This window comes from Moschus berezovskii, chromosome 12 (genome assembly GCF_049115385.1).
Source record: "Moschus berezovskii isolate FMDL1 chromosome 12, NW_MosBer_1.0, whole genome shotgun sequence".
NCBI lineage: Eukaryota > Metazoa > Chordata > Mammalia > Artiodactyla > Moschidae > Moschus > Moschus berezovskii.
In genome coordinates this window covers 36,537,959-36,561,284 of record NC_142471.1, presented here as the reverse complement: position 1 = coordinate 36,561,284, position 23,326 = coordinate 36,537,959, and the positions used below count along the sequence as shown (strand labels likewise).

The 23,326-nt window shown below is 47.1% G+C and overlaps 1 protein-coding gene and 1 long non-coding RNA gene across 4 annotated transcripts in view; one reads left to right on the top strand and one right to left on the bottom strand.

The window, feature by feature from the left end:
- The window catches only part of TSPAN14 (tetraspanin 14), a 54,106-nt gene extending 49,245 nt beyond the window's left edge, over positions 1-4,861 (bottom strand). Inside the window, exon 1 of one of the 2 annotated variants that reach the window (XM_055425325.2) lies at positions 4,709-4,861. The gene's annotated coding sequence lies outside the window, so the exon portion shown is untranslated. The remainder of the gene's footprint in view (positions 1-4,708) is intronic. The other variant, XM_088842067.1, reaches the window with a different exon arrangement.
- A 160-nt stretch (positions 4,862-5,021) lies between these two features.
- Positions 5,022-23,326, top strand: part of LOC129555662 (uncharacterized) — a 26,039-nt gene continuing 7,734 nt past the window's right edge. The window contains exons 1-4 of one of the 2 annotated variants that reach the window (XR_016038750.1): positions 6,136-6,440; positions 7,531-7,679; positions 15,874-15,932; positions 16,814-16,888. This is a non-coding gene — a long non-coding RNA (uncharacterized LOC129555662). Of the gene's footprint in view, positions 5,267-6,135; positions 6,441-7,530; positions 7,680-15,873; positions 15,933-16,813; positions 16,889-23,326 lie in introns of those variants that run through there. The other variant, XR_008685794.2, reaches the window with a different exon arrangement.

Genomic DNA, 23,326 nt, shown 5'->3' with positions numbered 1-23,326 from the left:
CAGCCCTGCCCAGCCCCACCCAGCCCCACTGGACCCCCATCAGGCCCAAGAACGGAGGAAGTGCAGTTCCCAGAATCCGCAGCTGGTGAGCACTTTGCTGAGAGCCGTCAGTCACGGCAGCAGTCCCAAACCAGAGTATATCAGCCTAACTCAAGAGCTGCACATACTGCATCTCAAACCTGAAGTGTATATGCTTCACAGTAACTTCACCAGGAACAGGGAGGGCAGATTCTTCTCACTTTACAGATGAAAAAACCAGGTCCAAGAAAGGGAGAAAAAAAATTCAAAGTCTTGTCTAGGTCACTCAGCTACAAAGTAGGTACAACTCGAAAGCTGGCCTCATCACTGTCCACTCTGTGATGGACAACATTCTTCACTGGTACATGTAACCGGCAAAGGCACTGACTGTTTCCCACTGGCCAGGCCAGACCCTTTGCTAGTCCAACACACCGCTTTTCTGTCTGAACCAAAAAAACATGCTGTTAAAGGAGAAAATAGATGTTGACACATTATGAATTACCCCCATTGCTATAATGAAGATAAGACAAACCAGGAATGCTGGCATTCACTAAGACCAAAGACTTTCAAAAAACTGGTGTATGGAGTCCCCTGAGCACTCTGATGACCAGCCAAAAGCGAGACCATTGCTGTAGACCAATACCTCTGCCTGTATTCCTGATAGGAAAACAGAAGCCCTGAAAAAGGAGGAAACATGCCTAAAGATAGTGAGTTAACCACAAGCAGAAGAACCTGAGGTCTCACCACCTCCACCAGTGTTTCCTGGCCTTGCTGGAAGTCACCAGGGACAAAGCAGGGAACGAAGCACAAAAGCAGGGTCCAAAGTGTAGCCTGCTCTTGGACACCCTGCAAGGGTGGCCCAGGTGGGAAAATGCAACTAACAAAGGGGTTCCACCCGCATCACAGGCCAGAGAACCACCCCAACCCCACATCCAAGCCTGATCTCCATTTGACTCCATCCTTTAGGTAACATCACCACTTTACCTTTCCACACCCCGAGGCCTGCAAGCTCAGCCTCGGAATCTCATTGGTGGAAGGGGAAGGGCAAAGCCTATAGGGATATTTCTGCTTGCTCCTGCTTCCAAGAAAGTTGGCTGCCCCTACTCACCACATGCAGAATATGAGGAAGACAAGAAATCCAAGGATTGATGTGTCAGGGCAGAGACAGGGAGCAGGAGCCTGCTTCCCGTCCCATGGGTAATAACATCCCTCCTTAAAGCCACAGGACCCAGCAGCAGGAAACAGAGATCCTAGAACCCAGTTCAAAGTCCCAAGGGCCAGGCAAGGAGCTAAATAAGTGCTTAAAGAGAATCCCTGGCTAGGGTCTCTGCACCAGTCCTTGGGCCCACGAACTGATGACTGAACAAATGAATGAGCAAAAGAAGACCCCAAGGAACTCAAAATAACTTGTCCAGTGTCAGAGGACACTTCTGCAGACCACCTCTTACTATGCTAATAAGCATTTTTGTTCACCATACCTCTGCCCTTCAAACGTGACACCTCAATTCATCTCTAACCTAAATGACATTTCTTTGACTAATTTATGATTGATGTTCCTGGTGACACAGAAACATATAACACTCAGATCTAGACTTTGGGAATAAGTTACAGAGACAGCACAGTGTTGGGCAGGTGGCAGACATCAGTGCTGTTCCCCCAAATGTTTACAGTCCTCTTTTACTCCCCACCCTGCAGGGAAGTATGGCCATGTGACTGCTTTGGCTACTGAAACGTCACTTCTAGGTGGAAGCTTTAAGAGCCAGGGGGAGATTCACCGTGCTCCCTGTCTCCAGGTCCAAGTGACCAGGAATGTTCCAATTAATCAGCATCGGTCCCATGATGAGAATAACATAAAGCAGATATGCGATGAATCTGGTGTGAGTAAGAAATAATCCTTCATTGCTTTAGGCCTCTGAGATTTGAGGATTGTTACCACGCAAACCCTGATCTATCTAGACAGCTATAGGCAATGACTCACTCCCCAGTCTTCTGTGCATGGTAGAGCTGGTCTTCCCATTCCCTGGCCTTAGGGAGATAAAAGCTACACTGACAGTCAACCAGCAGGGGTTCAGAGACACCTGCTTTGTGCCCAGACAGATGAAATGCTTTCAGAAGCAGAGAATATAAGGGAAACCGCACTGAAGAATTTACTAGCTCCTCTGTGGGCCAGGCTCTTCAGTGTACTAATCAACTTGAATCACTTCTGAGAGGAGGCTTTATCTAATTTATCTAATTAGATATGAGAAAACCCAGTTCACATTCAGACCTTAAGCAAGTTACTCACTTGGTGACCTCTCTGGGCCATGGTTTCACCATCTGTAAAGTGGGACATTAGCATTACCCACTGTACGGTGTTGTTTCAAGGATTAAATGAATGAATACAAATAAAGCTTCTTGGATAGTTTGTGATATGTTTCAATAAACACTAAGTGTTAATAAACACGATTACTACACATTTAAACATTCCATGTAATTGCTATAAGCTTGTCCGTAACTCCTCCAGTTTTTAAATCCAGCAAAGATTTCCCAGGACTGGCACAAGTACACTTTGTAAGCATTGCCAAGCTGAATTCTGTCTCAGTAAAAGTTGAAGTGAAATCCCTGAGCGCAAGGTAACCCCAGCGTGAGGCCTCAGGAAATGCTTCCACAACCCAGAGCTTCTAGAACTCCCAGTTTCCCGGCCTCTCTGGAAACTTCACTACCACCAGGACCTACGGGGCAGAGCTCCCTCCCCTCCCCCATGGAGAATGTGTTCTGTCCTCCCACTCCCAAATGCGGGATGGGAGGCACCCTCACCCAGCCTCAGAGATTTGCACAGCTACCCAGCTGGTAAAGGATGGAACTTTCCTAAGCAGTCAAACCTTCTGCAGTTTCTTCCTTTCCCTGCCCTTTCTTGCTAGAGGCACCTACAAACCTCAGGATGCACACCAGTGGGCTTGAACTCGTGTGCCTGAACAGTGCTGCTAAGCTGAGATTGAGTTCAGATTAATAAACACTACAGAGCATCTACTACATGTCCAGCCTAGGTTCTAAGACCGCATAGAACTGACAGCCAATCAGGGAGCTGTGAGCCTAGAACAGTGCTTGCAACAATGCCTGGCACCCCACAGATTCTCAACCAAGCTTTGTTGAATGAACTGAAGATCATGTTCAAGCCGTGGAGTTCAGAGATGTGAGGACGCAGGAAGACAGGAGGGGAAATCCATCTAGTAGCCTGGGCTTCCAAGGCCTGACCCCCAGACATCAAGGATCCTCAAGATAAGACAAAGTTTGGAGATAGCAGAGAGAGGAGCTGGAAGGATATGTGGGGCCATCACGGAGGAGTATGCGTTTCATTCTGAGGGTGCTTGGAGGACCCCTGGAAACAAGGGTGCTCAGCCTTCCACAGGGCTTACTGAACGACAGAGGTGATGTAGGGGTGCTGGGGTGCTCTGATGACCGAGGCACCAGCTTTCGCTTCACCAACAGGGAACGGTGACCCAAGCACTCTGCAGGCACTAACTTCCTGTACCTTGAGGTCAAGGGGAAGGGGAAAGGTTACCCTGAAGGATTTGGCAAGCAGCTCCACCCACTTTTATCAACCGGAGGGCAACCCCCATCTCAGAAGAGGGGAGGAATCCTATGGAGCTGACTGTGGTTCAGAGAGCACACCTGCACAGGCTCCAGTCCAATGCCCTGCATTCAGGGCCCAGGTTGACTTGATGCCCCTAGACCCCACCACCAGGGACAGACAGCCTGTGAACTGGTACACTGCTGCCGGAACCAGCTGCCAGGCCAGCACCGGGGGCCAGACGCTTCCCAACAGCACGGACTGCTTCCAGCGAGAGACCAACTTCGTGATCCCCAGGATTCGTGTCCCAGCGGTCCCGATGCACAAGTCTCTACACAAATACACACACACACCCTACCTACCAATACCACCACCCCTACCGGGCAGGAGCAGCGACCCGGGACTTACGAACTCCGCAGCCACAGACCCAACTCGACCGAAGTTCTAGTTATACTAGGAGTTGGGTTTGCTCCCAATCACAACCCCAAACTACCAACACGGAGAAGCAGGATCACCACCTACTCAAACTCCGGCCGCCCCAAATCCGTGAAGGGCAGAACGGGACTAAGGGCCAGGGTGGGCGACTGGGAGCACACTTGCGGCGGGGCAGGGGAGGGGACCGCCCTCCCCGGTCGGCGCCACCCTCCACCCTCTAGCCTGAGCTCTGGGCGGCCGAGGGTCGGTGACGGAACCGAAAGGAGTGCCCATCCCAAGGCTCGCGGCTGGGGAGGGGTGCAGAGCCCAGGACACCGGCAATCTGATCCCTCCCTCCCCGAGGGCTCCCACCCACACCCGGCCCCAGCAGGCACCCGTCCGGGAACGCGGACAGGCCGAGGGCGACAGAACCCCGAGCGCCAGCCGGGTTGACCGCTGCGGCTCTCACTCCGGTCGGCGCCCGAGTTCGACTCAGCGGGGTCCGGGCCAAGGCCTCAGCCCCTCGCGGGCGATCTGAGCAGACAAAGCCAGCGCTGGCCGCCGGGCCGCCCCGGGGCAGGAGCGAGGGCGCTGGAGGGACCGACCCTGGACCAGGGGATCAGCCCTTGTCCCCAGAGGGCGCTGGGGGGAGTGGGGGGGGATCGGCTTCAGACAATGAGGGGGGCAGGGCCCGACGCTCCAGCGGGGGCTCCGCGCTCTACTCACCCGGGCGCGGTGCGGCGGCGGCGGCGGCGACAGCAGCGACGCGGCCGGGCTCGGCCAAGGAAGTTAGAGCAAGTTCGGCGGCGCGGGGCGGTAGGGCGCGACTCAGGCCGTCCGAGCGCGGGGGCGGGGCGCGGAGGGCGGGGCCGGGGGCGCGGCGCCGGGTGGCTGCTGAGAAAGGGGCGCCGCTTCCCTGGGCCGCCCGGCGCGGCGCCGCCCTCCGCGTCCCGCCCCCGCCGGCAGCCCCGCCCCGCCGGCAGCCCCGCCCCGCCCCGCCGGCAGCCCCGCCCCCCGGCCTTCCAGTCCGCGCCTGGGCTGAGCCCTTGGGGCCGCGGGCCGCTTCGAACCACTCTGGGCGGGGCAGGAGGCCAAGGCGGCCCTGGTCGGCGCTTGCCGGGTGGGTTCGTGAGCAGGCCTAGGCGGGACCCGCACCCCACGTTTGGGGCCTCCTCAATATGCGGACGCCAAGTCGGCGTTGTCACTGACCCGACCGGAACCCAGCCTTGAGAAGCGCGCGTTGTGGGGGCCATGTCTCCACGACGAGGGTGACCGGGTAGAGAGGTGAGCGCAGGGTTAGAAAAATGGCTGAATTGAAGTTACTGAAAGGCGTTCCTGCCGGGCCTCTGAGGCGGGGATTGGGGGTAGGATTCCAACCCTGAATAGTAAATTAACGTTTATTCCTTTACACACCAACCGGCAGGGCGCCTGGTAGCCTTGGTGTTAAAAATTGCCATGCTGTCGTTGGACCACCTGCCCAGGTTTGTCCCTCACCTTCATCCTGAGAAGATGGCTGAGAGGGTTCTTGAGGGGAAAGGGGGGCTAGAGGTGCAGCCTGTGGTAGACAGGTATTCACAGTGCCGACTGGGCTCTGATGTTAAAAGGCTGACCTCTGGGGTCTTAACCCACCTATCTGAAAAATGAGACCCAGGCACCGCCACTGAGCCTAGAATTCATTCAGTGGGGAAGGACTAGGCTATTTGTTCTGCTGGGCAGCAGGAAATTCGAATCTGTTACAACTGGGCCGAGAGACTGGCTGCACCACATTATAGTAAAAGCAACCAACAGGTTAAGTGCAATGTAAGGAGGAGATCTTGTAAAGGAACTGTTGGGTCCATTACCAGTTTTTTCTTATTAAGGGGGATGCAGCCAGCCTCTGACACCCAGACAGCTCAGAGACCTCCTTGGAGAACTGCCCATCCGTTCATCTAGAGCAGATAGTGGTGTTTGATTGGAGTGCTGGGCCCTGATTTGATGCTGAGGATACAGCCATAAACAAGACAGCGGAAGCCTCTTACTCCATAAAGCTGATTTTTGGTGATGGAGACATAATTGCAAGTTGAAGTAAATGCTGGGAGAAGAACAAGGGCCTGGGTTAGAAAATTCCGTTCGTTCCGTCGCTCAGTCGTGTCCGACTCTGCGACCTCGTGGACTGTAGCCTACCAGGCTTCTCCGTCCATGGGATTCTCCAGGCAAGAATACCGGAGTGGGTTACCGTTTCCTTCTCCGGGGGATCTTCCCGACCCACGGATCGAACCCGGGTCTCCCGCATTGGAGGCAGACGCTTTAACCTCTGAGCCACCAATAGGAGCCATTAATTCAGGTGGAGCCAGCAGGAAAAATGTCTTTGAGGAGTTGATGTTGGAATTGAAGTCAAGAGAATGAGGAGATAGTGCTGGGAAAAGCCAGGCAGAGACATTCTGAATCAAGAACAGCTTGTGCCAAGGTCCTGAGAAAGGTAAGCTGTGAATGTGTCAAGGAGCTAGGGAGGAAAAAAAACAAAAATAATATGGCCAGAGTATGGAGCCTGGGAAAGAGAACCAGGATGATATGGGGAGGTGGGTGGGGACCAAGACATGTAAGACTGTGTCTGGATTGGAGACCTTTTATTAAACCATTGAAGGGTATTATGCAAAAGACTAATGTATTCTGATTTTCTACTGTGTGAAGAATAAATTGGGTGGGTGACAGGCAAAAATGAAATCAAGGAGACAGTTAGACTCTTGGTGGTTTGGACCAAATTGATGGCCACACTAAGATCAGTAGTTGAAAGATGCTGTTTTGGACATGGACATCAATAGGATGGATGTGGGGGAGGCAATGGAAAAACCAAAGATAACTTTCAAGTTTCTGGCTGGAGTAAGTGGGTGAACAGTGCCTCATTTATTGGATAGGGTAGCCTGGAGGAAAGAGACTACAGCTCAGGCAGGCACATCAAGAATTCTGTGCTCATGTTGAGTTCGAGACGCCCATCAGAGATCCAGTTCAATTGTCCAGAAGAGAGGCGTGGACTGGAGGTGGGGCTTTGAGAGGCATCATTCTAAAGATGGTAAATGCCTTGGGATCTGAGGGAGTCACCCAGGCCAAAGAGGTAGATGTGGAAGAGGTGGAGGTTCAAGAGAGACCCAGAGGAGTCAGAAGAGGCAGAGCAAGAAAGAAGACTGAAAAAGGCTTCATTTTCAAAAGGCTGAGGAAGCGAAAGGAGAACCAGAGAATGCTATATCCCAGAGACTGACAAAGCAGTGTTTCCAGAAAAGAGTGGTCAACTGTGTTAGATGCTGCTCGCAGACCAGATAAGATAAAGAAAGGGAATCAAAGAGCCTCTGATTCTGGCAACATGGAGGTCACTGGTGCACATGATAAGGGCAGTGTTCCTGGAGTAGTGGGGTGGCTGCCAGACCATGGTAGAGTGGTTGTGTTTGGACAGCTTATCCAACAGGGAACGCAGAACTGGGAGAGGTCTCAAAGGGGTGTGGAATCGTAGGAGGCTTTGGCAGAGAATACTGGATGACCCTAACAGCCATTCTCCCCTATTTCCTTTATTATAGACTTTCCAATAGCTGGCCACATAGCTTCCTTGAATAAAAGCAAGTTTCTAGGACTCCCTCAGGGCTCCGCATGAACACATGACTCAGTTCTAGCCAACAGGAAGTAAATGGAGGTGACCATGTGCAACACGGGATAAGTAGCTGTAAAGGTCAGTGGTGTGCTGTCCTCAGCCATTGTTTTCTCCTGTCCAATGGAATATGTAAAGATGTAGCTGCGGCTCAAGCAGGCTTATTCAACGCTGAAGTGGAAGCCATGTGTTGAGGATGTTAGGGCAACAAGTTTTTGGGTTCCTGATGTTTAGGGATTTGCTGTATCTACAATGGCAATGTAGAAAAGGCAATGGCAAGCCACTCCATTACTCTTGCCTGGAAAATCCCATGGATGGAGGAGCCTGGTGGGCTGCAGTCCGTGGGGTCGCTGGGGGTCAGACACGGCTGAGTGACTTCACTTTCACTTTTCACTTTCACACATTGGAGAAGGAAATGGCAACCCACTCCAGTGTTCTTGCCTGGAGAATCCCAGGGAAGGGGGAGCCTGGTGGGCTTCCGTCTATGGGGTCACACAGAGTCGGACACGACTGAAGTGACTTAGCAGTAGCAGTATCTACTCTGGGCTACCTATTTCCTCCTTTGTTTTCCAGTGCTTATAGTCATATCTAACTTTAATTTTTGTTAGGATATTTGGGTTTTGTTCAAATGTGGAAGGGACTAGAACAAGCTTGCAGATTGATAGGAATGATGCAGAAGAGATGGCAGGAGTGATGATTCGGAAGAAGAAGTAGGAGGAGATGGGATGTGGGCAGGAATGGTGCTGTTCCCTCTGGTAGAGGGGTGCCCCCACCATTATTAAGGGGGATGTGGAGGCAGAGAAGATATTTCCAGGGAAGGTTGGTATTGGAAAGATGATCATCCACACCTGATGATTTCTGCTTAACCTTGGATAGTGAAGAAGGTCGTGAACCTAGAACAAGGAGGAGAGAGTAAAGCCAACTTTGTGAATCATGGACCCGATGATGTTAGTGGTCCTGCCAGCCTGAGCAGCCTCAGAGAGACAGCTGCTTCCTGGTGCAGTTGGCCAGATTGCTGCAGGGCATGAAGAGGGTGAGGGAAATGCCCACAAAGCCAGCAGGGCCGCCACCCCACCCCCACCAGGCCTCACTGACAGTTACTGTGACACTCACCTGCCATTCCCAGCTGCCCTTTGAGACCCACCAAGCTTTACCTGACCCATTTTTATAATAATTTGTTGTGGCTTTCAGAGAGCATCAGGGACACTCAAAACAGAGCAGGCCCATTTTCTTTTCCTTTTTTAAAAACTAAAAGGAATCACAGTGGTTATCGTTTTGAAATGTACAGACGTATCAAATCACTATGTTGTGCACCAAGAACTGACAGTGTTGCAGGTCAATTATATACTTCAAAAGCAAACTCACAGGAAAAGGACATCAAATTTGTGGTTACCGGAGGTGGGGCCTGGGGAGGAGGAGGAATTGGATGAAGATTGTCAAAAGGTACAAACTTCTAGTTGTGAGATAAAGTACTAGGAATGTAATTAACACTACTGTATGTTACGTATGAAAGTCATTCAGAGAGTAAATCCTGAGTTCTCATCACAAGGAACAAAATTTTATTTTGTATCTCTTAATGTATGAGTTAATGGTTGTTCACTAAACTTATTGTGGTAATCATTTTATAATATTTGTAGATCAAATCATTTTACCATATACTTTGAACTTATACAGTGCCATGTCAGTTACATCTCAATAGAACTGAAAGAAGGAAAAAAAGTACCATGTAACCTAAAGCGGAAGAATGGAGATATGGACAGTCCCAACTCATAAAAGGGCTGTGTTTTAACAGTGATTCGTTTCCGGGCTAGCCCCTAGAACTGTAATTGCCAAGAATATAACTGAATTATTGCACCTACTGCAAGCCTGAGGGATAGATTATGGGAATAGAAAATAGCACAAGGAGGGGTAAAAGAAAGAAGCTGAGAGTACTTTCTTCTCCTGGCCCTGGAGTGGCTATGAAGTTTAAATGGAGGGACTTGGCTTTACCATCCTCTGACTTCCTCCTCTAACCTTCCCATCCCGCCCCTCCACCCCCGGTCCCAGTCTGGTCCTTGTCCCAGTGCTGCGTTTGCTCACCCTGGGCTCCACTCGAGCACTTCTGTGTGTGGGGGTACAAGATAAGAAGTGGGGGATAAAGGGAAACAACTTGAATAAAAGAGGGACTTGGTGTCCAAGTGTTCCTAATTCTCAGCCTCTTGATCTTGAGCAAAATATTTCACGTCTCTGAGCCCTACTTTTCTTATTTGTGAAGTCAAGATAGTAGAACCCACCTCACAAGCTTATAGTAAGAATCAAATGAAATAACATTTGTAAAACATCCTTTAAGCTAGAAGAAACTCTGTAGGACCAGACAACCAAGGGTCCTCACTTTAGTCAGGATGTTTTGGTTGGAAGTGACAAAACCCTACCCAAACTAGCTTAGGCCAAAGGAGGGAAAATTATTAGAAGGCTACTCAAGTCATTCACAAAATCAAAAAAAGAACTTGAAACCAGATTGATTCTGGATACTAGGGGCTGATCCTGCGGGCTACACAGACCAGGAGCCCTTTTCTTTCTGTCTCTCCTAGTGCTCAGAGCTTGCCCCATGTTGGAGATGTGACTGCTAAAAACTCTACATTCTAGGAATCCCAAGGAAGGCCTCTAATTGGCCAAACTCTGGTCATGTGCCCACTCTTGAACCAATCACTCTGGCAAGGGAGAGAGATTTCCTAGTTCCACCAGGTATAGGTCAACGTGTCCATCCTCGTGGTCAGTAGAACAACTTCTTTGCCAAAGAAGAGGTGGTGGGTGCAGGACCAACGTAATTCCTGGCAGAGTTTTACAGTATATATATGCCTGGTATTCCTTAGGCCCTAAGCAGTCGTTGAGAGGTTTTAGGCAAAGTAGTAACATTATTACACCTGTGCTTTTAGAAGATCCCTAAAGGGCTTCCCTGGTGGCTCAGAGGTTAAAGCGTCTGCCTCCAATGCGGGAGACCCGGGTTCGATCCCTGGGTCGGGAAGATCCCCTGGAGAAGGAAACGGTAACCCACTCCGGTATTCTTGCCTGGAGAATCCCATGGACGGAGAAGCCTGGCAGGCTACAGTCCATGGGGTCGCAAAGAGTCGGACACGACTGAGTGACGGAATGGAACGAACGGAACGGAAGGCTTCAGTAGGATTGGAGGGAGCAAAATTTTAAAATAGTTAAGAAGGAACTTGTACAGTGGTTCAGAAAATTGATAATGAGGAAATGGTAAGAGGTGAACAGATTCAAAATATATTTAGGAGGTAGAACTGAGGGGTGACTAATAGGATGGTGACTAATAGGATTCTGGCTGCATGGACAGTGATGCTGTTTATTGAGACCAGGAATCCAAGTGACTCTGTGTATATTTGGAGAGGGGGTCACAACTTGGACCTCTTCCATTTGAGAGATCTCTGGATAGAGAAAAGAGGTACAAACTGCTGTTTGAAGTTCAGGAGAGACATCTCAGCAACATTATATATTTGAGAGCTGTATTAATCAGAACTTTTGTTTGGTTCCTGTAACATCAACCCAACCACACTGCTTTAAATAAATGGTATTTGTTGCTCTTTGCTGCTCTGTTTATTGAAAACTGACATAACGCCAAGTTTGAAGGTAAGCAGAGCAAGACTGGTCATTCAGAGCCCAGGTCTGCCCTGTCAGTCTGCTCTGGCTCTCCTTACTGGGAAGCTTGCATCCTCAGAGTCAGCTGTGGTCATACAATGGCTGCTGCAACTCCAGCTTCCCAACTGCATTCCACATATGCAGGAGAAAGAGCAGAAAGGATGAAGGAGCAGCACCGGTGTTAAGGAAAGCAAATCTTTCCCAGAAATCCCCACTGCCTGCTGCTTATGCCTTATTGGCCACGTCTGGTCACATGGTAGTCCTTAGCTCCATGAGAGGCTGGGAAATGTAATTAAAAAAAAACATAGGTCCTGAGCCTATTTGACAGAAAGAAAAGGAGAATGATTCTTGAGAGAGCTGCACAGAGATGGTGATTAATAACTATGAAAGTAGAGGAAATTATCCTGGGACTGGGAGTTGAGAAGGGAGAATAACCGAGGCTGAATCCCGATGAATGTGGTGTCAACCAGGAATAGAAAAAGAAGAGGGATTATTAACCTGAGAAAGAGCAGTTGGCAAGGCAGGTGCAAAGCCAGAAGGGTGATATGTATACAAGTCAAGGGAAATGGTTTCAGGAAGAAAGGAGTGTCCCCAGTTTCCAGTGATGCAAGGAGGACTGCAAGATAAAGCTGAGGAGTAACCACGGGGGTCGTCAGCTTCAGAGAGCTGGGTTAGTGGAATAGTTGAGTCAAAAGTGGGCTGGAGACTAAATGAGGTTCAGAGTGAGATCGTTAGCTGGAAGATGATGAGGGTAAGAGGCTGAGGGAGAGGTTTGTTTGGATTTTTTTAAGAAGAGAGAGACTTGAAGATATTTAAATGATGCAGGAAAGACAGTAGAAGAGGAGAGGTTGAAGAGTCTGAAGGAAAAGAGATGATGCTTGCTGGAGAAGGTGGGAGGGACTGGGATTCAGGAAAAGTGGGCAACCAAAAACTGGAGGACAGATGGGGCCCCATGGAGACAAGAGGATGGGGGAAGAGCTGACTTGGATGCAGATGTTTGTGGGTTTAATGGGGGTCCCTGAGTGAAAGCAGCCTTTTTTTTCTTCTGAAAACAGGAGAAATAGGTCACCTGTTAAAAGAAAGTGGCTGTTTGGTGGGATCCAGGAATTTTTAGAGAAACTTAGTTGAAAATGAGAGAAGCTTCTGAGAAAGGCAGGCAGGAAGGTTTGAGGATGGTGAACCAGAGTCAGAGTCACAGCTCAAATGAGACAGCCTTCATCAATCCTCAGCGACGGGTATGTCCCGGTGTCAAGATCACAGACAGGAGAATTGATCAAAGTTTGGAGGGGGTTGCTGGATAGGCATAATAGAAAACAATGGGACAGAGTGTTGAAGACAATTGAAGAGAAAGCACTGAAGTGTTGTATCATGAATTGCGGGTGTTGGGGGAGAGAAGTGATGGCTGGAAGGGCCAGTAGATTGAGAGAAAGGAGAAGATGGGAGTGCAGCTGGAGGGCCCTCATTGACCACAGAAGACACGAGTGGTTGCACGAGGCTAGGTCAGACAGAGGGATGTATCCACGGAGGGAATGATTGAGCTGGAATGAAGGAATCAGTGACCCTTGGAGTGAGGAAGTCAGGGTCAAGTATGGCAGGATTCAGGATTAACATCTTTCACTCTGAGCTGTCTTGAATTAAGGTTGCCTTTCTTGAAAAGATCAGGGAGCCGTGGAGAAAGGTAGACAGAAAAGAAAGTAATTTCTTAGCCTGTCACCCAATGCCTACCCAAATATCTGTTTTAAAGAATTTGTAAATTTCCAAGGGCTTCTTGCTCCTATATGCAACTGCCACCTCGGCTGTGGGTCTTCTGTCCTCAGACAGTATCCCTGCCAGACCATAGAGACTTGTTATAGGAACCCATGTGTAAGCACAGGACCCAGTGGAGCATACTTTAATGATGGAGGCCAGGATTGTCATAGATGATGGTGGCGAGGAGTCCTACCTATCTCACCTTAGTTGTCCAACCTATAAACTGAGGGTGGGCGAGAAGGGACAGCTGTTTAGTAGGTCAACTCCCAGGGCCCTTCCAGACTGCCTGTGAGTCAACCCTACTGTAATTTCTCCAAATGGGAGAAGACAGTTTTGCCAAAGCAGGAAGGTCCAGATGTTGCCAGTAAGACATCAGAGGGAGCATGCCAATCAGCGAGATTGAGAGCAAGGTCAGCCCCAGCTTTGCCCCTGAAAGCTGTCCACCAGGGAAAATGTGGACTGTGTGCAAATGTGAAAATCACTTGACAGTGAAGAATTATTCCTTCTGAAATAATCTCATGTGAACTGACTTTCACCAAGCTGTGCATTTGTTAAACAACATAGAAAGGTAGGCTGAGAGTGAGTCACTCACCCCATAAGACGTAGAACCAGAACTGTTAGCTTTATGTCCGGACCTTTGTGTCTCAATCTTCCACGCCAGACGAGAGTCATGATCACATGGATTTGGGGAGTCACTGAGCCCCTGAGACCCCTGTGCTCAGGCTCTGCCAGGAGGGACCCTTGATAGGAACCCCAGGGAAGGGGACAAAGAGGCACCTGTCCCACCTGCCTGAAGCAGAGCAGAGCAGAGGTGGATGCTGTGCCCATCACAAGCGCTTCTGCCTGGCCGCCTCACAGCTCTGGGGACTTTTCCCTGGTTCCATGGGAGAAACTGGCTGTCCCTGGGGAGCAGTGCGTGATAGCTGCTGCCACGTGCACACACTGCCATCTAGGGGCAGCCAGCTGAACTGACTTTATGGAACCACTGCTCTGTGTGTTGGGGCAGGAGAAAAGAGCTTTTGGTCTGGTCTGATGCTGCTTCCTTCCTGGAGCACTAGTTTTCCTGGCTCCCCTCTCCCAGTTACCTACTCAGACAGGACTATGCACCTCCTCAGAGTATCCAGATCTTCCTTCCCTGTAAATGTTTCTTCTCTTCCCTGCTTCCACCGTCTCCACAGGCTCTCTGAGGTCTCTGTTGCTCATGTGACTTTAGATACCTTCCACGCACTGGCCACATTTCATGTTTATCACCAGACTTGCCCTCTCTCATGAGCCCCAATCTAGAAGGAGAATTTGATTCCATGCTCCCCTTCCCCCAGGCCTTGAGAATTTCATGTCACTGAACACTGTGCAGAGGCTCAACAAGCCTGGTCCCCAGAACCACATCTGAGCAGGTCCCTGTAACCACGGCTTTGACCACAGGCCTTCTTCACACTCGGTGATCCAGTCTGTCACCTCTAGTTCAGGGGTGACTGCACAGCCTTCCCTTCAGGACCCAGTATTGGAATCTGCCCTTCAGGACCCAGTGTTGAAATCTGTCGAATCGCTTCTGGCCAAAGGAAGCTGCCTCACCCAGAGTTCTTAGACCCAGAGCTTGCCAAACCCTCTTACCTCACTTCTGGACAAGTGATGAGTGATCCTGGCTCTGGCCTCCCCATGGGGTCAGATGAAGCCAGAGTTCAGTTTCAGTTCAATCTCTCCCTCCACCCTGTCCTGCTTCCCTTACTTCCTGCACACAGGTCTCTGGATCAGCTTCTGTTTCCAGTGCACTTGGCCACAGAACATGTTATCACATCAACTCAGAACATCTCCTGACCATCCCCTTCGTGTGAGAATACAGAAGGGAGAAACCAGCCAGCCCCGCCGCTCAGCCAGGCCCTTCAGAAGAACGGGCCTGGACGTGCCCATGTCACCCACTTCCAGAGCGTCACTCGCACTCCGGCCCTAGTGTCTCCCTTTCTTTCTCCTGTTCCAGCTACTTCTGGCCAGCTGGTCCCCAGTTTCCCTGGGGGGGCTCTGCCTGCTATCCTCTGTGAGTCTTCAGCCCTTGCCCTCTTCCTCTTTCAGAGAGGCACATTTGTGTACCCCAAGAGTGAGAAGCTGATTACCTTGGTTGACTGTCAGCCTCTACATTACTTCTTGGACAAAACTTTTGTGCTAGCTTTGCAGGTTGGTCTGCCTTGCATACCTGACCAGTCCATGGGGTCCTAACTCAGAGTCCAGGACCCACCTCTGGTCCAGCCACTCTGTCCAGGACAGTTTGGGGTACAGAGCTCTGGTGAGGGGACTCCAGTGGAGCTGCTGCATGAGAGCCCCAGGAGAGGGCAGTGATGGGTGGCAAATGAGTGCATAGTGTCTCCCTCTTCTGCTGCTAGGGCTGCTGACTCGAGATAATAAAGTTAGATCTACACATTAGCATTTGTAACCAGTTTGAGTATGAGTATGGAGATCCGGTTTTGTGATGATTAAAGTCTTATTGGTCGATTTTTAAAGGTGTTTAAACATTTATGAGACTGAATCATCAGAATTGGGAAGAGTGTCATTGATTACACTTAACTTCAAATATTCAGGGCAATCTACTTTGTTAAAATTATAAAAGGTCAATTTGTTAACTGTGGGAATTTGTTGTTGTTTAGTTACTAAGTCGTGTCCAATTCTTTGCGACCCCATGGACTGCAGCATGCTAGGTTTCCCTGTCCTTCACTGCCCCCCGTATTTTGCTCAGAAAAGTCCTTCACTGCCTCCGGGATTTTGCTAAGTTTTGAGCAAAATCCCGGAGGTAGTGAAGGACAGGGAAGCCTGGCATGCGACAGTCCTTGTGGTTGCACAGAGTCAGACATAGTATGTGAACGTTTAAAGAAATGCTAACTGTTTCTGTTGTCCCATGTTGCAGGTGAGACTGCATGCTGGCTGTGTTTCTCTGTGTACACAGGGTTCCTTGGACATTCAAGAGTAAGCTGTGGGGAGCCCAAGGGGTGCTGAGAGTCAGTCCAGGGAGCAGGACTCTCTCGCCATCTCTGTCCCTGGGGTTGAGAAGGTGCCTCACCCCACACAGGCCTGAAGTTGATTCAAGGTTCTTTTGAATCATGAATGTTGGGGAAGAGACGAGTGCCAGATAAGGGCAGCTGAGGCCCCTGTCTGGCAGACATGTCAGAGGCTTTCTGCTTGAACAGGCAAGCCGCACAGCCCACCCCGGGAGCTGGTTGTGTCTCTAGGCCCAGCTCCCCAGCCCCTCCGGCCCTCAGGGCCCTGGCCGCCGCCTCCTCTTGAGTATGGGCAGTGCCGGGATAAGGGCCTGGCAGCAGGCTAGTCTTCTCTCCCCCTAAACAGGCACAGTCAGAAAGGGCACAGGGAAGGCCCAGTGCCAACTGGATCCACTGACAGGCAGAGCAGCTCTCCCAAGTGCTTGTCTGAGTTTGCATTCCTCTCCAGGCCTCCTCTACCCTTGCAGGCCCATTGGGCTTCCCCAGCCATACTGATTCTAAACAATTTAATGTACCCTGAGCTTCATGCCACATCTATAACCCTCTCTGAGGGGCTGAGGGTGAGGGTGCAAAAAACTTTTGGTCAGTAAATCAGATACGGAGGTTTACTAAGCAGATAGGATAATGTTATTTTTATTACTTCATTAAAAATATTTAATTAGTTAATACATTCACATGTATTAACGTTCAAAAGGGCTTTGAAATGGATATTTTCTTCTCACCTGTGTCCCCAGTACCCTATTCCTTGAGGCAAATACTGTTACTGGTTGTTCATGTATTTTCCTATCAGTATGCTATAGAAGACACTGTTGATTGAATCCTCAAATCCATTCTGTTTTCTTTTTCTAGGGATAGAGCCACCAAAGTTTGGCAAGGTATAAACCCATTCATGAGAAAGACTACATTCTCCCAGCCACTCTTACAGTTAAGTACAAGCATACCTCATTTTATTGAGCTTTGCTTTGTTTATCTGTGTGTGCGTGTGTTTAAAGCTTTGCAGCAAATCTGCATCACGCAAGTTTATAGGCGCCATTTTTTTTTCAACAGTATTTGTTCACTTTGTGTCTCTGTGTCACATTTTGCTAATTCTCATATTTTAAACTTTCATCATTCTTATTTTTGCTATGGTGATCTGTGATCAGTTATCTCTGATGCTGCTGCTGCTAAGTCACTTCAGTCGTGTCCGACCCTGTGTGACCCCATAGATGGCAGCCCACCAGGCTCCCCCGTCCCTGGGATTCTCCAGGCAAGAACACTGGAGTGGGTTGCCATTTCCTTCTCCAATGTGTGCAAGTGAAAAGTGAAAGTGAAGTCGCTCAGTCGTGTCCGACCCTTAGCGACCCCACGGACTGCAGCCCACCAGGCTCCTCCATCCATGGGATTTTGTAGGCAAGAGTACTGGAGTGGCTTGCCATTGCCTTCTCCGCTGATGCTACTACTGTTGCATAAAGATTATGACTTGCAGAAGGCTCAGATGATAGCATTTTCAGCAACAAACTTTTTAAATTAAGGTATGTACATTATTTTCTTAGACATAATAACTACTGCACACTTAACAAATTACAGTATAATGTAATATGTACTGGGAAACCAAAAAAATTAATGTGGCTTTTTTTTTTTTTGCTATATTTACTTTATTGCAGTAATCTGAAACTGAACCCATGATATCTCCAAGGAATGCATGTGCAGCCCTTAATCCTGGCCAGTGGGATGTGAGCAAAAGTGATATGGGCTTCTTCTAGGTCATACCTTAAGGGGAAGAAGTACATTTAGCCTTTGACAAAATTCAACATCCTTTCATGATAGGATTAAGTATGATTAAGTATGGAAGGGATCTGTTCCATACCAACAGATTAAGTATGGAAGCATCATTCCTCAACATAATAAAGGCCATATGTGATAAACCCACAGCTAACATCATACCCAGTGGTGTAAGGTTAAAAGCCTTTCCTCCATAAGACAAGAATGCCCACTACCACCATTTCTACTCAACACAGGACTGGAGGTCTTAGTCATATCAATTAGTCAAGAAAAAGTAAATAAATAAAAGGCATCCAATCAGAATTTCATCAGAATGAAATCTGTTTACAGATCACATGACATAGAGAACTCTGAAGGCCACCCAAAACTGCTACAACTCATAAATGAATTTAGTAAAGTTGAAGATATAAAATCAATATATAAAAATCAATTGCATTTCTATACACTAACAACAATCTATCTGAAAGAGCAAGAAAGCAATCTAAGCTTTCTAAGTTAATAGACAACTAAGCTAATAGACGCCTATCGCTGGAGAAGGACATGGCAACCCAATCCACTATTCTTACCTGGAAAATCCCACGGACAGGGGTGCTTGGCAGGTCATGGGGTCACAAAGAATCAGACACAATGAGTGACTGAGAGCACAGTAGACATCTGTAAGCACACTCCACACGACAGCTACAGAATGCATTCTTCTCAAGTGCCTAGGAGACACTCTGGGCTCTTACTTGGCTGCATCACATCTTAGTTGCAGCACCTGGCATGCAGGCTTAGTTTCTGCGTGGCATGTGGGCTCTTAGTTCCCCAACCAGGAATCAAACTCACATCCCCTGCACTGCAAGGTGGATTCTTAACCATCGGACCAGGGAAGTCTCCCTAAAAAACATTCTTAAGTATAGACCATATGTTAGGCAATCTCATAAATCTTTAAAAATTAAAATAATTGAAATCATACAAAAGCTTATTCTCTGATCACAATGAAATGAAATTAGAAATCATTAACAGAAGGAAATTTGAAGAATTCACAATTATGTGGATATTACGCTTCCCTGGTAGCTCAGACAATAAAGAATTTGCCTGCAATGCAGGAGACCTGGGTTCAATCCCTGGGTTGGGAAGATCCTCTGGAGGGGAATGGCAACCCACTCCCGAGTTCTTGCCTGGAAAATCCCATAAACAGAGGAGCCTGGTGGGTCTCATGGGTCCATGGAGTCTCAAAGACTCAGACATGACTGAGCGACTAGCACACAAACAACATACTCCTAAATAACCAAAAGGTCAAAGATGAAATCAAAAAGGATATTAGGAAATATTCTGAGATGAATGAAAACAAAAACACCGCATACCAAAGTTTATGCAACCAACACAGTGCTTAGATGGAAAATTATAGCTGTAAACATCTATATTTTTAAAAAAGGAAGATCACAAATCAATAACCTAACCTTGTACCTCAAGATACTAAAAAAGAAAAGCAAACTAAACCCAGCACAAACAGAAGGAAGGAAATAATAGAGATTAGTGCCAAAATAAATTAAATAAAAATGTAGAAAAAATGTAAAGAGAAAATCAACAAAACCAGAAGCTGGTTCTTTAAAAGGAGCAACAAAATTGACAAATCTTTAGCTAGACTAGTAAAGAAATAAAAGACTCAGTTTATTAAAATCATTAATTAAAAGGGCCATTATTTTATTTTAAGAAATAAAAAAGATTATAGCAAAAAAGAAAGCAATCTCATTTACAATACCATCCAAATAATTAAATAAATAAAATATTTAGGAGTAAACTGAACCAAGGAGGTAAAAGACCTGTACACTGAGAAGTATAAGACATTGATGAAAGAGCCTAGAGAAGATACAAGAAATAAAAAGGGAAGGAAAAGAAGAAGACACAAATAAATGGAAGGATATTCCATGTTCCTGGATTGGAAGAATTAATATTGTGAAAATGTCCATTCTACCCAAAGGAATTTACAGACTCAGTGTGCTGCTGCTGCTAAGTCACTTCAGTCGTGTCCGAGTGTAGTCCCTATCAAATTTCTAATGGCATTTTTAGGATACCTTTTAGGGAAACCTATCCTAAAACCCTAAATATCCAAAGAAAACCTAAAAAAGAACAAATCTAGAGGCATCACACTTCCTGATTTTGCACTATAGGGAACATTTCACGCAAAGATGGGCACAATTCAGGACAGAAATGGTATGGACCTAACAGAAGCAGAGATATTAAGAAGACATGGCAAGAATACACAGAAGAACTATACAAAAAAGATCTTCATGACCCAGATAATCATGATGGTATGATCACTCACCTAGAGCCAGACATCCTGGAGTGCGAAGTCAAGTGGGCCTTAGGAAGCATTACTACGAACAAAGCTAGTGGAGGTGATGGAATTCCAGTTGAACTATTTCAAATCCTAAAAGATGATGCTGAAAATGTGCTGCACTCAATATGCCAGCAAATTTGGAAAACTCAGCAGTGGTCACAGGACTGGTAAAGGTCAATTTTCATTCCAGTCCCAAAGAAAGATAATGCCAAAAAATGCTCACACTACCGCACAGTTGCAGTCATCTCACATGCTAGCAAAGTAATGCTCAAAATTCTCCAAGTCAGGCTTCAACAGTATGTGAACTTCCAGATGTTCCAGCTGGATTTAGAAAAGGCAGAGGAACCAGAGATTGAATTGCCAACATCCATTGGATCATCAAAAAAGTGAGAGAGTTCCAGAAAAACATCTGCTTTATTGATTATGCCAAAGCCTTTGGCTCTGTGGATCACAACAAACTGTGAAAAATTCTTCAAATGATGGAAATACCAGACCATCTGACCTACCTCCTGAGAAATCTATATGAGGGTCAAAAAGCAACAGTTAGATCTGGACTTGGAACAACAGACTGGATCCAGATCGGGAAAGGAGTATGTCAAGGCTATATATTGTCACCCTGGTTATTTAACTTATATGCAGAGTACATCATGTGAAATGCCAAGCTAGATGAAGTACAGCTGGAAACAAGATTGCCAGGAGAAATATCAATGACCTCAGATATGTAGGTGACACCACCCTTATGGCAGAAAGCGTAGAGGAACTAAAGAGCCTCGTGATGAAGGTGAAAGAGAAGAGTGAAAAAGTTGGCTTAAACCTCAACATTCAGAAAACTAAGATCATGGCATCTGGTTCCATCACTTCTTGGCAAATAGATGAGGATTTCCCTAATGGAAACAGTGAGAGACTTTATTTTGGGGGGCTCCAAAGTCACTGCAGATGGAGACTGCAGCCATGAAATTAAAAGACGCTTGCTCCTTGGAAGAAAAGCTATGACCAACCTAGATAGCATACTAAAATCAGAGACATTACTTTGCCAACAAAGGTCAGTCTAGTGAAAGCTTTGGTTTTTCCAGTAGTCATGTATGGATGCGAGAGTTGAATTATAAAGAAAGTTGAATGCCAAAGAATTGATGCTTTTGAACTGTGGTGTTGGAGAAGACTCTTTAGAGTCCCTTGGACAGCAGGGAGATCCAAACAGTCCATCCTAAGGGAAATCAGTCCTAAATATTCATTGGAAGAACTGATGTTGAAGCTGAAACTCCAATACCTGATGTGAAGAATGACTCATTGTAAAAGACCCTGATGCTGGGAAAGATTGAAGGCGGGAGGAGAAGGGGACGACAGAGGATGACATGGTTGGATGTCATCACCAACTCGATGGACATGAGTTAGAGTAAGCAACAGAATTTGGTGATGGACAGGGAAGCCTGGCGTGCCACAGTCCATTGGGTCCCAAAGAATCAGACATGACTGAGCCACTGAACTGACAGACTGAATGTTTGTTTGTGATCCACACAAAGGCTTTCGCATAGTCAATGAAAAGGAAATAGATGTTTTTCTGGAATTCCCTTCCTTTCTCTATGATCCAGTGGATGTTGGCAATTTGATCTCTAGTTCCTCTGCCATTTCTAAACCTAGCTTGTACATCTGGAAGTCCTCAGTTTACATATTGCTGAAGCCTAGCTTGAAGGATTTTGAGCATAAAATGAGTGCAGTTGTACAATAGTTTGAACATTCTTTGGCACTGCCCTTCTTTGGGATCAGAATAAAAACTCACCTTTTCCAGTCCTGTGGCCATCGCAAAAGGTTTTGTAGCCCCAGCTCTGGGGGCTTAATTCAGAGCTCTTTTGTCTCCATCAAAATATTGCTACTGACCTGTTTGGGATCCTGTAACATCATATTTCTGTACTCTGTTTTACACCATAAAGTGAGGGGTAGAATCAAGATTTTAACTCATTGAGTCTATGCTGGGAGTATTTCAAGTAGGAAATGGAACCAGCATGTCTTGCTGGATGTAGACAGTAGTTTCAGGCATTATTTGTTGGAAAGAAGCTCTGCCAGGAGAGGAATTTCCAGGGACCTGGCCTCTGCCTCTGGCTACTCCATGACGTCTCCCATTCTAAGTATGGCTGGACCAGCCCTGAGCATGTACTTGTGTATTGAGAAACTTCTCACATCAACTCTTTGGTTCCTTTGAGGCAAGAAAGATAGGATAAGTGCTCATTTCTTTTTTTCTTTTCCCAGGTTTTAAAACGAATTAATTTTCTGGTATCATCCAAAGACTTTTTAATTTTTATTTTTTTAGCCTTTAAAAAATTTTAAAGGATTGTTGCGACCTTACGAATATAAACATATATGTTTTAATCCACCTTAACTAAAGATGTTCATGTTGTCCCATCTTTTGCAAGAAAGAATCCTTCACAGTAGATCTTGAGTCCTTTCTTTCTCCAAGCCTTCAGTGGTTTGGGGGCACTTGCTTGATAACTGGAATGACAGGATATTCCAGGTCATCTTGTATACATTCTCTGCCCTAAGCTTGTAATCAGCCATTTCTCCGATGTTGGAAGATGGCAGTGTGGACTTATCTGCCTCTTAGAAGAGTTTTTCCCTGTTTCCAGATGATTAGCATACTAATTAGGGTATGGGTGCCTCTTGTCTCACTCTTAAACAGATAGTCCATTCAAGGCTTGAGATGTGGATGAGGAGAATCCCCTATACTTCTCTGACATGTCACAGCTGTTTCCCAATTCAAGGCAGCGGTTTTCCCCCTTGACTGCATACTATAACCCCCTAGGAAGCCTTTTAAAAATACTGGATCCACCCTGGAGGCACACCCAGAGATCTGGCCTAGGCATTAGTTTTAAAAGTGTGAAGCAACCGGATGGTGCACAACCCTGGCTGCACTGTTTATCATTCCATATGTGTTTTTACACTTTACTTCATATTAATGAAGCTTTAAACATTACTGTTGGTCAGTCTTAAAATTTTATATAAATTGTGTGCTACTGAGTATAGCCTTGGGAAGCTTGATTTTTACCTAAGATTGTTTTTATGCATCCCAGTTGATGCTTAGACCCCTGGTTCATTCATCCCGACTATTATATTAACAGCTTATTTAAACCTTACTTCTACACCATCATTTTCTGCTCTGTTTTACTGCAAAATTCACGAGCAGTTAGTTGTTCAGGTCAAAGATCTTGGAGTCATCCTTGACTCCTCTTTTTTTTCTTTATGTCCCAAATTTATTCATTTGGAAATCCCCTTAGCTCCATCTTCAA